The sequence below is a fragment of the Elephantulus edwardii genome, unplaced genomic scaffold, assembly GCF_000299155.1.
Source record: "Elephantulus edwardii isolate Elephantulus edwardi_28Jun2011 unplaced genomic scaffold, EleEdw1.0 scaffold00193, whole genome shotgun sequence".
In the NCBI taxonomy this organism is placed as follows: Eukaryota; Metazoa; Chordata; class Mammalia; order Macroscelidea; family Macroscelididae; genus Elephantulus; species Elephantulus edwardii.
In genome coordinates this window covers 668942-684352 of record NW_006399943.1, presented here as the reverse complement: position 1 = coordinate 684352, position 15411 = coordinate 668942, and the positions used below count along the sequence as shown (strand labels likewise).

Sequence of the window (15411 nt, the reverse complement as noted above, 5' to 3'; positions counted from 1 at the left end):
GTGGCTCCGAGGGCCCTTCGCCCTGTGTCCAGAATGACTGATAGACAGTCCGAGCTCCCGAAAGTCACAGGGACTTCAGGCCTACTGTTGCGTGGGATCATTTTAAGGGGAAATAGGGAAGAAAAAAGAAAAAAAATGAAGTCCTTCTTCCCTGTATCACCCATATGAGTTTGAAATATTCATACGAATGTGACACAAAGCTTTTAAAAAGGCCCCCGTGGATGTTTTGAAACTTTAAATGGATTCTCTTCGTAAATTAGTCACCATTTTACGGGGCTGCGGCAATTATATATTCGTGTTAAATTTAATGTGGTATATTGGAGCTCGAGCGACGCTTTTGTTTAATGCTTCGCCTTAGAAATAATTGGGAAGTGTGGATTGTGCGGAGTGCATTTAGGAAAGACTTATTTATAATGTATGCATTCTGGCTGGAACTGAAGTAAGCACAAGCCATCGGTCTGGCGTGCAGGCCATTAGTTGTAAGGGTTCCTGGAGGTCAGCCGAGGGTGCCCGCCACTGCACCCCCCCTCCATTTATATATGGCTTGTTGTAATAGACTTGTCATTCTCTCTTCGGTTTATGTTTTTATATTGCTGTATAGCTTATTAGCTTCTTAAGCCTGTCTGTAGCATAAATACTCTGAATGGGAAATGATTTTTAAACTGCATTTGTCTGATTTGCTTGATGAAGTATTTTAGTAAGAACAGCGAGAAATGATAAGTGTATTCTGTAAGACGCTGCCCTTCCTCGTCAAGTATCTATTTCCTTTCTTTTTTTCCCCTTTCCTGCTACAGAGCCCACAGTACACCCCGAGATGATGGAGCAGTCCCCTCCCATGGCCATGTTTCTGCAGGAAAGTTGGTCCGACTTCTTGGTGGTGGTGGTCTCCAAGCATCTCATCCGTGTTGGAGAGAGGCACCTCGCAGATCCTGACAATCCGGTTTGTACACTGTGGCCTTCAGAGGCCTTCTTTAGCAAATCTTCCTTCGTTTCATTTGCTGTCCTGATTCCAAAACAGCCTCTCTGCTTCAAGTGATACAGGGACGAAAGGTGTCGTCCCACGGGGAGATGGCTCCCATTCTAATCGTAGTTCCTTTTTATTTTTAAAAAAACCTTCACTGTGGAAATTTTCTAGGCACCCACATATTTTCTCAAAAATGCTTCTATTACCAGTGGGCTTTCACATCAGAACGAATACCCATGTTCCACTTGTGCCCTTGTTCAAGCTTTTCCTTCTCCATTTGTGTTCCCCAGATTGGCCCAGATCTCGGAGAAGTGATTCTTGTTGAACTGTAAACACGTAGGTACTTTTCCCTGGGAAAGGACTCTTCAAGGCTGTAGTGCCAGGGGGCCCTGACCACCCCCGTCAGAGGGAACGGGAGCAGCCTTCAGAGCTTACACACTCCCTGCTCGCATTCTCGTTCTTGCCCATGGGTTCCAGTCAGAATCCAAGTGGGACCACACATTTCATTTGGTCTGTGTGTCTTAAATCGCCTTTAAGGAGCCCTGGTGGTGTAGGGTGTAACTGGAACGGTTGGCAGTTCAAATCCACCAGGCACTCCATGGGAGAAAGACGAGCAGATCCCTCCAGGAAGGCTGTGCAGCTCCAGGGACCCAGGGGAGGGCCCTGTGAGTGGAGCTGAAGCGATCGCTGTGGTGGGTGGATTGCATCCCTGTCGCTGTGTGTAGGCTGAAGAAACCCACTCATTCGTTCTGTAGCCCCCTCAAGCCCTCCCAGTCTGAATCTGGCTGGTTACATCCCATGCACTCGAAACAACCACGCTTCTCTATCCCCAGAGTTTCCTATACCAGAACCCACTGCTGCAGGCTCAATTCCAACTCCTGGTCACCTCATGTATGACAGACTAGAACTTGATCATAACACGTCTTTCTCTCATGGATCAGCTAATAGGCTAAGCAGGCCTTTCAGTTAACAGCCGTCTGTCCATCCCTCTCTCCATCTATCCACCCAGCCATCCATCCATCTATCCATCTATCAACCTGCCCATTTATCCACCTACCCATCCATCCATCATCTAACCATCTGTCTATCCACTTATCTGTCCACTCACCTATCCTATCTACTCATCATTTACCCACCCATCCTCCAATCCATCCATCCCTCCATCCATCATCTATCGACCCATCCATTTATCCATCCATCCACGCCCCCCCCCCATTCTCCATTCTTTTAAAAAGAAAAGTCCCTGTATTCCTACATCAGCACCAACAAGGTGAAAGGATTACTGATGACATTTTAATTGCATTCTTACTAGCAGTGTGCCAGGATTGCCCTCTAGGATTTCTCAGCAGTTCTTTCTGTCTGGAGGCGATGCCCCCCTCGAGAGACGCAGTCACGCTGACTCTGTTGGGTTACAGCACAACGTTACTGTCATTCATAAACTTTTTCTCTGCGGCTACGCTGCCAACCTGACACACAGGTGCATTTGTTCCGTAGGTTGTTGTTTTTTTTTTCTTCTTTCTTCTTTTTAGCAATTGCTTCAATTATTGATGTTTTGATGTATAATTACATAAAAGTGTTTACACAATTCTAAAGTCAAAAGTAGAAATCATACATGGTGAAAAGTCTGACTTCCATCCTTGCCTTCCCTAACTGCCCTCCCAAAGGGCATCACTGCGGGCACCGAGGTGACAGCTGCCCCATGTCACTGGGCAGGGCACCAGGCTGTGGGCCTTAGCATGGACAGAGGGCTCACTTCCCTGAGGACAGAACCTCATTAGCTGCCTGAGGTGTGGCTCAGTGATACTTGTATAGTAAAAAGGTGGGGTTTTTTAGTAAAACATGTACTTATTTTATAAAGTCAGACAAAAGTTAAAGTATTTAAGCAAACATGAAGAAGGTGTAGATTTGGCAGAAATGTGCACAGGACTTCTGGGAGGGCTGTCACTGCCCCAAGCTAGTATTAGTTACAGACAGGCAGTTTAGGGGATCACTTAAGTGATGCATTTCTGTGTTGGAGACTTACCACTCCAGTGTTTGGACAGCAGGAAGGTTCTGTGTCCACTGAGAACACTTGCATAATTCTAGAACCCTCCTCCAGCTAACAGAAGCTCTCCTGGACCGTATCCGGTGCTCCCTGCAGTCTCCTGGCCCTGTGTGGCTTTAGGCAAGGTACTGTGTCCAGGCCCGTGTGGCTGGCTGGCTTCCTCTCCCGTTGTCTGTGTGGAAGTTCACAGCCAATGTTTCCTTATTGGGCAATTCATGCCCATTTGGGTCTGTGACGTTGGCTACGATCCCAACAGGACAGCCTCTTCCCGCTGCCTCCCAGGTCTCTCATTTCCACGCACCCTCCTCCTCACCCATTCCCACCTCCCGAGCATTTTGGGGGCACAAGGTGCTCTTTTGGTTTCAGCGTCGTGTCGAGTGCTGCGTTCCTCCTGGAGTTCCTCGCTGCTTTCTGAGTGCAGATCCCTGGGGGTGGGGGTGGAGGGTTCTGTTCCAGGCTTGAGCAGTGGTCAGCCGTTCTGACTGTCTGCTCCCTTGGCCCAGGTCAGGACACTGCCTGGCCAGCCCATCTTTCTGGGTCATAGCTGTGAACGGGTGATGCTGATACGGTGGGCGGATTGTCCCTAGTGGGCTTAACAGGCCTGAGTCCTCATTGTTAGCACTGTGGACAACAGGAAAGGCCATTGTTTTCTTGGTTGGTGATGACCGCTGTTAGAAAAAAGTATTCTTTATCGCCGTGCAGAAACATTACTCACCACAGAGCTCCGAAAAATTGCATTATAGCATCTGATCATTGAGCAATTACTCTTCATTTCTGTGAAAGTTTTCTCCAACTACGCGTAAAAGGTCTGGCTTTTTAAACTAATTTAATTTTTTTTTTTCATATCCCATATGCTTATAAGATGAATCAGGTTGAGGAATAATTGATTATTAAAATTCCAATTCTCCAGGGTTCTTTTATAAATTTCAACTTTGCCTGCAAGAAATTAAATTTCTTTTGCAAAGCAAACTGGGATAACGTCATTTAGTTGGGGGTCAGGGGAGTCGAGACGTGCTGTTTGCCAACCAGATCCTCTGTTTTGTTTGCAAGTTGGTCACGACTGACCCCCACATATCTTACTCCTAACGAATGCTGGTGTATGACCGGTAATGCCAATGGCATCTTGGCTTGATGCTTTATTCTGTTTTGTTTCTAAACACTCCATTCCTGTCAGCACTGTTCTTCTCTCCTCCTCCTCTTCTTCTTCTTCTTTTTTTAAATATAATGACAAGCCTTCAAAAAGTTGCCTCCACTAATTGTAAAACAAATTAGTTAATATAAATTGTGATTTTCATTCAAAACACTGCACTGGTTTCATTTCTGAAATGAGTAAACTGTTGGACGTGCCTGCGATGAACAGGAGGTTGAGAGGACCTCCCCAGGGGCAGCACATGCCCTGTCCTCTGGGGTGTCCTTGGAGCTACCCCACTTCTCTCTCAGCAGGGCTGTGAAGCTGGGTCTCCTTAGGCTGTCCACTGTGGCCCTGGACACTGTCTAACTCAGAGGCTATTCTACTTCTTCCCTCCCTGGGGGCCTGGAGACCGAATTGTCTCAGGGGGGAGGAGGACCTGAGTAGGATGAAGGGTTCAATGTCGTTACTGGAGAAGCCGTCGTACATGTACTTTCTAGAGCAATCCCAGGAGGACGTGGCTAGCGCGCAGCCGGTCTGGAAGTGAGACCTGGATGCTGCAGACACGCACATGCGTGCTAGCAGGTGACCGGGAGCTGTGCAGAGACAAGTAGCTGGCTAGTCACCAGTGGCCTCTGCATCTTGCTGCCCTTGCAGTCAGGCCATGTAGACATTGACATGGACAGATCGGGTGCCTGTCTATCCAAATGGCCACTGCCAGGACAAGGGACAAGCATTTGTGCTGGCGGCATCTTTTGTGGCTCTGAGACTGGGAGGCCATCCCCACACGCGCACCTGGGGGTGCAGGGCCATGCATCCTGGCTTCCTGGTGTGAGTCCAGTCAGTGACTTGGTCCATCCTGTCAACGTGTTCATCTCTTTCTCAAGGTAGGGACCGGTCCAGGTGTAGGGCTTTGTTGCCATCCTGTGACCAGTCACTAGCCCAGGACAAGACCTCGAGTCAGACCCAAGTACATGTTGATTGGTGAATAAACGCACCAGTGGGAACCAGGCAAGCTGCATCTTGTAATTATACCCAGACGGGATAAACAAGTCTCCGGAGACCAATTGTGACTCTTCTCACTTGCGAGAAGGCCATTAGCATTCGGAGGCTATAATTCATTGTCACAAGCCTATTTCTCTCTCCCGACACGTTTTCCCATTAAAGCGTCCTCATTTTTTGTCGTCATTCCTGTTTTTAAGCTCATTTTTAGTTGTGCATTTATTTAAGACTAATGCGGTGGTTCTGTGCTCAAAGGAGTGGTTGGCTCCAAGCAACTCCTTGGGGAGTGCGTTCCGCACATAGTCCCAGGGTCACGGTGCTGCCCTCTGTGCCGCTAGGGGTGCCCACTGGGCTGGCTCCAGCTTTGGTGGGCATGGTGGGTGTGCAGGCGGAGACACAGGGGCCTTCTGGTTGCCTGTTGTCTTGGCTATAGAAGCTTCCCTTTGTTCCTTTCCTCCTGAGGCTGGTGCTTCGTACACTTCTGCCCTCACAGACCAGACTGGAGTCCTGTCAGTTCTGATATGGATTTTCCACAGCGGTTGTGGCAGCCACCCTCACCCCACCGACACTCTCCTCTCTTGGTTGGGGTGTAGTCTGGAGAACATTAGTGAATGGGCTGTGAAGCAGATCGTGTGATGCTCTAAAAAGGCGTCATGGGAGGCAGGACTATATTTGATCCACGTATTTTCAAGACTGACCACAAGCGTCAGATATAGTACCTTTTGGCTTGATGAATAACATTTTCTCATCACACACACACTCACACACACACACACACACACACACACACACGCGTGCACGCGGTCTGGTGGGACAGGTACACCCAGGGAACAGCAACTGCCCCAGGCTCCCCTCACACCTTCCCGTGCAGCCCTCTCCCCAACCAGTTTTTCTGGGGGGATTTTTTTTTAAATTTATTGGTGGCAACGAGAGTGAAGGAGTTCTGCTTTAATTTCAAACTCAAAGAATAGTAAACTGAACTCTTGTGAACCCTTTACTTAACTTCTCCATTCCTTCTATAAACACACACACGTACACACACACACTCATCCTGAACTGTCTTATAGTAAGTTGGAGATGTTACAGTTCTTTATCCTTAAATGCTTGCATGTATATTTCCTGACACAGCCATTCTGTCATATACCACAGCAGGTGGTGGAGAAGATCATGGAGTGAATGCCCACACAGCACTGGTACCCAGTCCACAGCAGGGGGTAGGGAAGGTCAGGGGGTGAATGCCCACACAGCACTGGTACCCCATCCACAGGTGGAGAAGGTCAGGGGGTGAATGACCACACAGCACTGGAGCCCCATCCACTGTCTGAATCTGAACATTGTCAGTTGTGCCAGGAATGCACCCAGTCAAGGGTCAGTGTGGGATCCTGCCAGTCTGTTGAACCTTTCTGGAGCCTTTGTGTGGACCACTGACGGCTAGGAGAAGTCTGCCCCCCAGTTGGGCCTTGTCCTGTATCCCCTGACCAGACTTAGGCCCCTGTTTCTGTCTGGGACGTCCCAGAAGGGGTTTGTTTTCCTCCGTGCATCTCACCAGGTGGCAGATGACTCAGTTCACCTCAGTCTAGGGGGGTTCTCCTTGGTAGCCCGTCTCCCCCACCCTAAAACAGGGGAATTATCCCAAGACTGGTGAGTGTGCATGACGTCGTCACACTCTCCCTGCCAGTTGCTGCATCCTCTGATGACCCTTGTTGGCGTTCAGTGTGAAGAAGACGACTCCTGTCTGTTGTTTGCTAACGTCTTGCTTGGGATTTTCACATCTGTATTCAAGAGCACTGTTGCAGTCAATTTTCTTTTCTATTATGTCTTTGTCAGGTTTTGAAATCTGGCTTATATTGGCTTCAAGAAATGAGTTGGGAAAATTCCTTCCTGTTCTGTTTTCTGAAAGATTTTAAGATTGCTGTTATTTTTCCTGTAACTAGATGTTCGAATTTACCAAGAAAACCACTGGTCTTGGCATTTTCTTTATGAGATGGCTTTCGATGGCAGATTTAATTCAGATATGGTGATACTCAGGTTTATGGTTGTATCTATGTCATTTTAGAGAATTTATTAATTTCATTTGAGTTGTCAGGCTTATTGAGATAAAGGTGTTTGTAATATTCCCTTTATTATCCTTTTAATGTTGGTAGGGCCTGTAGTGTTAGCTCTTTCCATTTCTGAATTTGGATTTTCTCATTTTCTTCCTGGGTCAGTCTTCAATCTTACTAATGTTTTCAAGGAACCAGTTTCCTACTTTGCTGATTTTCTTTTTGTTTTCTTTGTCATGGAATCTTACTCTTTGTGAGCTCCTTCTTTCTCTTTACTTGAGCTCTTTTTTCTTGTATGTGCCCAGCTTTTTAAGGTGGAAAATTGTGAAAAATTAAGCGCTTTTTTTTTAGGAGCCTTGGTGTCATGGTGGATTAAGCATCAGGCTACCGCCTGAACGGGCTGCGGTTTGAATCCCCCAGCCCCTCGTCAGGATAAAGATGAGGCAGCCTGCTTTCATAAGGAGTCTCGACGATGGCTTTGGAATCTCTAAGGTTTAGCCCTTCGTCGTCCGGTAGGGCCACTGTACAGCAGAATCAACTTGGTGGGCGGGAGTTTTCGTTTTCTTAGTTCTTCTTTGAGTCCTTCTGAGCATTTAAAGTTACAGCTTTCGTCTTTATGTCATTGAGATGTCATAATCCTGGGTGACTAAGAAGTGTCTTTGTTCTCTCTCCTTGTGGTCATGCTTTTATTGTTTGGTGCTGCTGAGCTGCCTTTGGACTCACCGTGGCTCTACGAGCAGCACACAGTTCACCCAGCCTTGGGATTACCACACTCACAAGCTTAGGTTTACTTTTTGAATAATCTATTGCTTTCATCCTTTCATTTGTAACCTCTATGTCCATGTGAGAGAAGGATAGGCTCTCTCCTCTTGTGCAATTTCCTGCCTCTGAAAACCCACCAGAGGGGGTTATGGGTCAGTTCCAACTTGATGGTACACAACAACAACAACAACATCTTTATGTTTAAAATATTTCTGCTTATGTCAGTATATAGTTGGGTCTTGCTTTTCCGTCTAACCTGACAAGTTTCTGCCTTTTAGTCAAATATTTAGTCCATTTACATTTCATGGAATTATTGCTACGTTTAGCATTACTTTAGAGAGCCCTGGTGGCCTAGTGGGTAGGAGGTTATGCTGCTAACCCAGGAGACCACTGATCAAATCCACCAGCTTCCCTGCAGGAGAAATGGGAGCAATCTCCCGGGCAAGTACATCCTCTGAAAGCCCCCTGCAGGTTTGCCCTGACTCAGCCCCAGCCTGGCAGCGGGGCTGATTGTGTGTTCAGCATTATATTTTCATTTCTCTTCAGCTGGCTTCATGTGGGTGATGAACAAGGACGACCCGAACAAGAATTGATGCCTTTGAATTATGGCATTGGAGAAGGGTCCTGAAGATCCCGTGGAGAGCCAGAAACAGCAGCACATTTAGGGGGAGGAAGTGTGCCTCTGTGGAGGCAAGGATGGAGAAGCTTCATCTTGCATATTTTGCGCGTGCTGTTAGGAGGGACCAGTGCTCAGGAGAGGGCATTGTGCTGGAAGATCCTCGATGAGATGGGTTTACACAGTGACTTGTGCACGGCAGAGCTGATGACAAAGGTGCTGTCTTCAGTCTGTGGTTCACAGGGTCCTTATGGGTCCTGAGTCCACTTGACAGCACCTAACAACAGTCTCTGTTTAGGATTTTCAATATTCAGCCATCGCTGTTTCTTTATGTTTTTAACGTTTACTCTAGGCATTCTACAAAGCTCCTTCTGGAGTTTATTTAGGGTCAGTGTTACACACTTTACATAGCTAGCATACACCCCTCTGATCCTTTGTACCATGGTCTTTGCAGGCATTACCTTATAAATTGACAACCTTATAATTTCTGCTTTAAATAGTTACATCAGTTTTGAAGAGTTTAAGGAAAGAGAACATAGGCTTTTATACCCTTATTTTTTTACCGTTTTTTGGTGATCCTTCCTCCTGTCCTTTGGGCCTGCATTATTACTCTCTGGTATCATTTTCTGTCAGTCTGAGGACTTCCCTTTGGTATTTTCTATCTCATCTTTTAGTGACAAACTCAATTTTTGTTTATCTGAAAATATCTTTATCTGGCTTCATTTTTGAATGATAGTTTTGACAGGTTTCGCTATTTGTTTTTCACTCAGCATGAAAGATGCCGTCCCAGTGTCTGCTGGCCTCCTCTGCTCTCACAAGGAACAGCTGCCGTTCTTGTTACGCGCTTGTGTATTAAGTCTTCTTCCTCTTTTTTTTTTCTGGCTGCTTTTTAGACTTTCCTTTTAAGAGAAAAATATTAAAGGCTCTTTTGCTTTTAGCAGCAAGGATATTTATCGTGCTCTGTGTTCATTCAGCTTCTTCGGTTTATATGTTGATAAATTCTCCTAATTTGAGAAGTTCTTTGCTGTTGTTCCTGCAGACAGTCTTTTTTCTGTGCTGTGCTTCTTTCCCCCTTTCTATATGAGAGTTCCGTTACACGAGTGTTGGGCCGCTTATTTCGTCCCACAGATCTTTGATGCACTTTTCGTTTTTTCATCATTTTTCTGATCTTCAGACTTGATCGTTTTAAAGTTCAGTGACCTTTTTTGTGTTCTCAGTGTGCTGTCTAACCCAGTTAATTGTTTTGTTTCAGTTATTGTCCCTTTCAGCTCTAGAATGTTCATCCTTTCCCTGGCTCTGGTGGGAGCCATATCTGTTCTCCGTACATCTGTTTTGCTTGTCAGTCTTGCATATTTGCACAAGCCTTTTAGATACCTTGTCTGCCAGGTGTAACATCTGGATAATCTTGACATTGATGTCTTCTGTCTACTTTGTTCTTTATTCTTCCCCTGACTAACTCACGTAGTGACTTGATCAGACCCTGGACACTGTAACTGACACATTGCAGGGACTCTGGGTTCAGTTTTGTTTCTCTAAGGCAATTTTTGCCCTCACAGACTCTGACTGGTCCCCCGTGTAGACCATGTAGACTGTCTTCTGTGGGTCAGCCGCAGCTCTGATCTCTCAGTTTCCTTATCTTCCTGCTGCTACCTCTCTACAAAGTCCTCTGGAATCTCTTCCACATATGGGTGCTTTTGCAGTCTACCAAAAAAAAATTTCAGCAGGTTTTATGCACAGATTTTGGGCCTTCCTTCCAAATCTCCCTTGCAGCTCATCTTTTAAGATTCTGTGTATTTATTTTATTGTTGGAAAAGGTGTATTTTTACTTATTTCTCTTTGTTTTGATTTGAAAGTTTGCAAAGCAAATAGGGTTTTTATCCAAAGCTTCATACACATTGTGCTTTATACTATTAATGACAATGTGTGAAGGTGATGGGTGCGACTCTCACTTCCTGCCTTCTGAACCTTATCCTTGACCACGTGCTGTTGTTTCTCCTTATGTGGTGGTGGTGGTTGTGTGCTGTTGGGTCTCAGCTGGCCCCCCAGCGGGTTTTCGGTGCCATCAGTCTCACAGGAGGAGTCGCTCTCCTCCGACAGCTGTGGATTTCATTATACCAACTTTGTATCTTCTCCACTGCCTTTCCGTCAGTGCTTATCCACTTCTAACAGGTAGAACAGGTGTTCCTTTCAGGGTCCTCCAAACACTTAAGCCTCTCTGCTCTGTGTGTCTCACCTTGGCACCCTTGTGGGGTTTTGGGGTCACACTCCTTAACCTCTCCGAGCCCTAGATTCCTCATCTGGAAGAATGGGTATAGATAATACCTGAGTTGTCAGGTTCACAGGAAGTGCTGGTACGTAGGAATCGCCCCTTGTGTACTGGGTCCACTCAGTGGATACCTGGCAGGCTGTATCACCATGTCAGGAAGATGCTTATTCAAATAGAAGATAGGTTTGGCCTTGTGTTAACTGTATAATGTAACGAAGCTCCAAGTAGTGTTTGTGCCCATGCTTCTCACAGACGGACAGAGTGCTGAACGTCTGCATCCCGGCTGCACCCTGTCAGGTACCTGGGATGCTGGCCCACGACCTTCATCCACTTGTCATTCCAGATAATCTGCAAGGTGGCGTCAGTGCAGAGCAAGGGCGTCGTGTCCACCTGCTGCCCCTGTGAGCTGTGTGCCGAGAGGCGGCCCTTCCATGTGTGCAAGGTGGGAACGTGCCTCCCGGCTCTTCGTAGCACAGTGTGGAGGACAGTCAGCGACAGAGCACCCCGAAACACGGACATCAACTCTGGACGTTCTCAGTAGACACAACGTGCAGGGAAGACGTGGCTGTGTTAGGGAGATCGCTGAACAGTGCCGCCTCGTGCACGAGGCTGGGACGTGACAGGCATCAGGCTGCAACCTCATAGACGGTGGTTCGAAGCTGCAGGAGGCAGATGAGGCCGTGGGCGGGACCAACCGGGGCAGTGGCTTGGCGACCGCACAGACCTGGGGGTAGATTTGAAGACCCAGTGGAGAGTGGCCATGGCCTGGACGGACTGGGGCAGTGGCTTGGGGCTCACACAGCCTGGAGGATAGGTTTGCTCATCACTCTGGTGCTTTTAGGCCCAGGTAGGGCGCCCCAGTTCCCCATCACCGGCTGTGCAGAGCTCCCTGCAACCTGCAGTCCCAGCCCTGAGTCCCTTCGGGTCACTGGTCACCCGGCACCAGCTTCTTCCTTCCCGAGCCCCTTGCCATCTCTCCTTCACAGCTTCATCTTCCACCTCGCTTCCTGCAGCTTAAGTGGCCGCCTCCCCTGGTGTCTCATCACGACGTAGGGTGAGAAGATTGATTCATTTACCACCCAGAGAGCCCTAAGGGTCCCTTTTGCCCTGTTGCTAACGCGATGCATTATGCATCAGGATCAATTTGGAGCAAAAAAGCCTTCGGATCGGCCACCGTCTGCAAACGCCCTGCTTCCGATGCACGGGGCACCCGGCGTGGCCGTGGGCGGTGGCGCAGGCTGTGCTCATTAGTGGCCTGGCTGGCTCCTCGCTGCCGCCCAGGACTGTCTGCCATTTGTTAAGACAAAGTGACAGCGAAGACTAACGACTGTGCCTTTTGCCTTGTTAAGGTGCGTGCTGCACATTTTGGTGATATTTGTTATGCCGCTGGACAAGAAGCCTTCTGAGAAGTTTCTGGTACATGAAGCTCTGCCGGTGGTAATTGCCAACCCCCCTCCCAGCGCTTTCCGAAGCTGGCGTGGGGCTGCCTGCTCGCCGGCTGGGCTTTGCCTCCAGCCTCCAGCCTTCCTGTCTGCGGAGCTCAGGGTCTTGCCCAGTCTGACTAGTACCCCCACCAGTCACACCCCTGAGGCTCTCTCAGCAGCTTCAGCGACGTTACCTGCTCCCCTCAACTGCTTCACCTGGAGCGTGGCTCCCCAACTTCACGGCTTCGGAATCTTTAGGATTTCTCCTTGGTCCGTAGGTTCAAATTCAGGTCCCTTCACAGAGCTGCCTCACCGCGGCCCCTTCCTCACTCCTGGGCGTGGAAGGTCTACAAAATCTCCGGCTGTGGAGCTGAGCTGTGGCTCATGGGTAGGGCTCAGGCCCAGTGGCTGTGGATTCTGATTCAGTGGGTGAAGGTAGGGCCTGGGTGTCTGTGTGTCTCATAATCCCACTGTTGTCAAGTCGGAAGCAGCTCCTAACTGACGCTCCTGTGGGTTTTCAGGAGGCTGTAAATTTCACGGGAGGAGACTGCCCATCTGTCTCCACTGGAGCTGCTGGTGGGTTCAAACCGCCAGAGAAGCGGCTCCTCGATGTGAACACCACCAGGGCTCGGTGCATCTGACAAGCTCCCTCCTCACTGGATGCATCACACGCTAGAGAAGAAGCCTTTATCTGGCCACACAGCTGACTTCAGGCCCCTCGATCACCTCGCTTGTTCCAGCCCTCTCCCTGTAGAGGGTCCCCTTCCCAGCCCTCAGTCCTAGCAGGGGTCTGCCTCTGCCCGTTGCACACCAAGGAGAACGAGTTTCTCTGTCTAGCATTCCCATCACTTGCTGCTGAGTCTGTGAAGGCCCCTTCTCACACGCCACAGAGGTGTTGTCCACTGGAGCCCTTCCTAAAACAGGGCCCTTGCTCTCTTCCTTGTGCCCGCGACGCCCAGCCTCGTCCTAGGGAGCCGCCCGAAGGTTCGTAACTTTGGCTGAACGCTAACTTCAGGGAGTAGTGTCTCGAAGCTGTTGTTCGAGGCTGCCTTCAGAAGCCCCTTCGGTTTTACGTATAAGCTGTTGTAACGCCGGCAGACTTGTTCCCGTTCTCTGGCTTGGGAGGTGCAGTATGTGCTGTCTTCTAGAAGGTGCGGGACAGCATAGCCGCCATGCTAACCTCTCTGTGGGTGGAGATTTCCAGAATCACGTCATACGTCCACAGTGAAGCATTTCAGTCCATGAACCTGTGGTAGGATGTTAAATACAAAGCTCATGCTAAAGGCAGCACTTGAGAAGCGGATAGAAGTGTGACTTGGGGCCAGATGATGCAGGGAAGTCATGCTGAAGATCTTCTTTCAATCCTTTATTGATGAGAGAACGGATAAAATATGACTAGTTTAATACAGGAGTGAACAGACCACATGTTCCTGGTGAGACCCAGGAACACGGAAGTGGATGAACAAAGGAGTCCCCATCGGGATGGAGTGATGGGTAATCGGCTGCATCCACACGGCACAGCTTGGGCTTCTGTGGACAGGAATTGTTTGCATTCCTCTCCGTTTGTAACAAAGCACCGTCTGTGAGGACAGAGCCGTGAGATGCTCTAAGCGGCGGCACCCCGAATGGGGGAGCTGGTGGGAACATCTGATACATTTAAGGTTTTCTCCATTTTTCTTTATATTTCATGCAGCCATGATTATTCTGCATTTTTTTTTCTGGTTTCCTTTATTATTCTAGCAAACTTACTACCAAGTTACTTGCTAAAATAAAAACAAAGGGAACCGTTTCTCTCATCTGCTTACATTCATTCCTGTTCACGTCAGATGATTCCATTACACTTAGACCGGTGCATTTTCCTCTTTGCCACTAATTCGCTCCATCAGTTAAATGGACTTTGCTTTTTTTCAGGGGAACCAGGTTTGAGTATTACAGATGTTATTATTTTAAAATAAGATTGTTGTCGTTTTGGTGAAGGTTTACACAAATGTTCAGATTCCCAGCTAGTTTCTATCCCAAGTTGCCCAGGCATGTCAGTCATGTTCTTTATGACATGTGAACATGCTCTTTGCGTTCTGTTGGTTCTGTTTCCATTCGGCTAGTTTCCCTGCCCTCTTACACTCTCATCTTTGTGGGTTTCGGTTTTGATTGGAAGCAGGGGTGGCACCCACTTCCTAAACCACATGCCTATGGGAACTCTATGAACTTGGAGAAAGGACCATAGTTATAGAAAGACATCGGCTCTTTTGTTCATAGAGTCGCGATGAGTTGTCCTCAACTTGATGACAGTCAACAACAACATCAATGTTTTATTGTGTTTTTGGTGAAGGTTCACATAGCAATTTAGGTCCTCAGTTAACAGTTTCTATACAAGTTGTTCAGTGGCACTAGTTACATTCTTTATATTATATGGATGCTGTCATTATGTCTGTTCAGCTTGTTCTGTTTTCCTTAATCTAGTTTCCTTAACCCATTCTCAACTTTGTTTTAAAGTCCTTGTAGATCATTTGGTCTTGCACAGGTGGATTTTTTTTAAGAGAAGAGTAGTCAGGAATGATAACTGCTCTGTTAGTTAGCTAAAAGGTGATCTTGGGTTCAAGGTTTAAAGGCATACCTGAGGACAGTGATCTCAGGAAGCTCTCCAGTCTCAGCCAGTCCAGGAAGACTGGAATTTTCAATCAGTCAGGGCTCTGTTCTGAATATTCCTCCTGTTGTGTTAGAATCTGTCTGTTGTGCCTCTGCCCTGAGTAGCACCATTTTATTTGCTTTGGTAGATCCCAAAGTTTTTTGAACTCTGCTCAGATAACGTCTGGGGGATGCAGAAAGCCTGTACGGAGTGCTTCATGGACGTGTCCTACGCCACGTCGCCTGAGGTCTGGAAGGCCAAGTGCTGTCCACTCTTCATAAGGCTTATCAACAGCCCCTGCCAACGGGCAAGTGCCCACCCGCTCTGTGGCTTGTGTTCTTGCTTCGTGAGCTGTGGGTCACCCCCCACCCACTCCGTGGCTTGTGTCCTTGCGTCGTGAGCCGTGGGTCACCCCCCACCGACTCCGTGGCTCGTGTCCTTGCGTCGTGAGCCGTGGGTCATCCCCCACCCACTCCGTGGCTTGTGTCCTTGCGTCGTGAGCCGTGGGTCACCCCCCACCCACTCCGTGGCTTGTG

The 15411-nt window shown here is 48.1% G+C and overlaps 1 pseudogene; it reads left to right on the top strand.

Annotated features, from left to right (window-relative positions):
• Positions 1-15411, top strand: part of LOC102857068 — a 39451-nt pseudogene that overhangs the window by 23090 nt on the left and 950 nt on the right.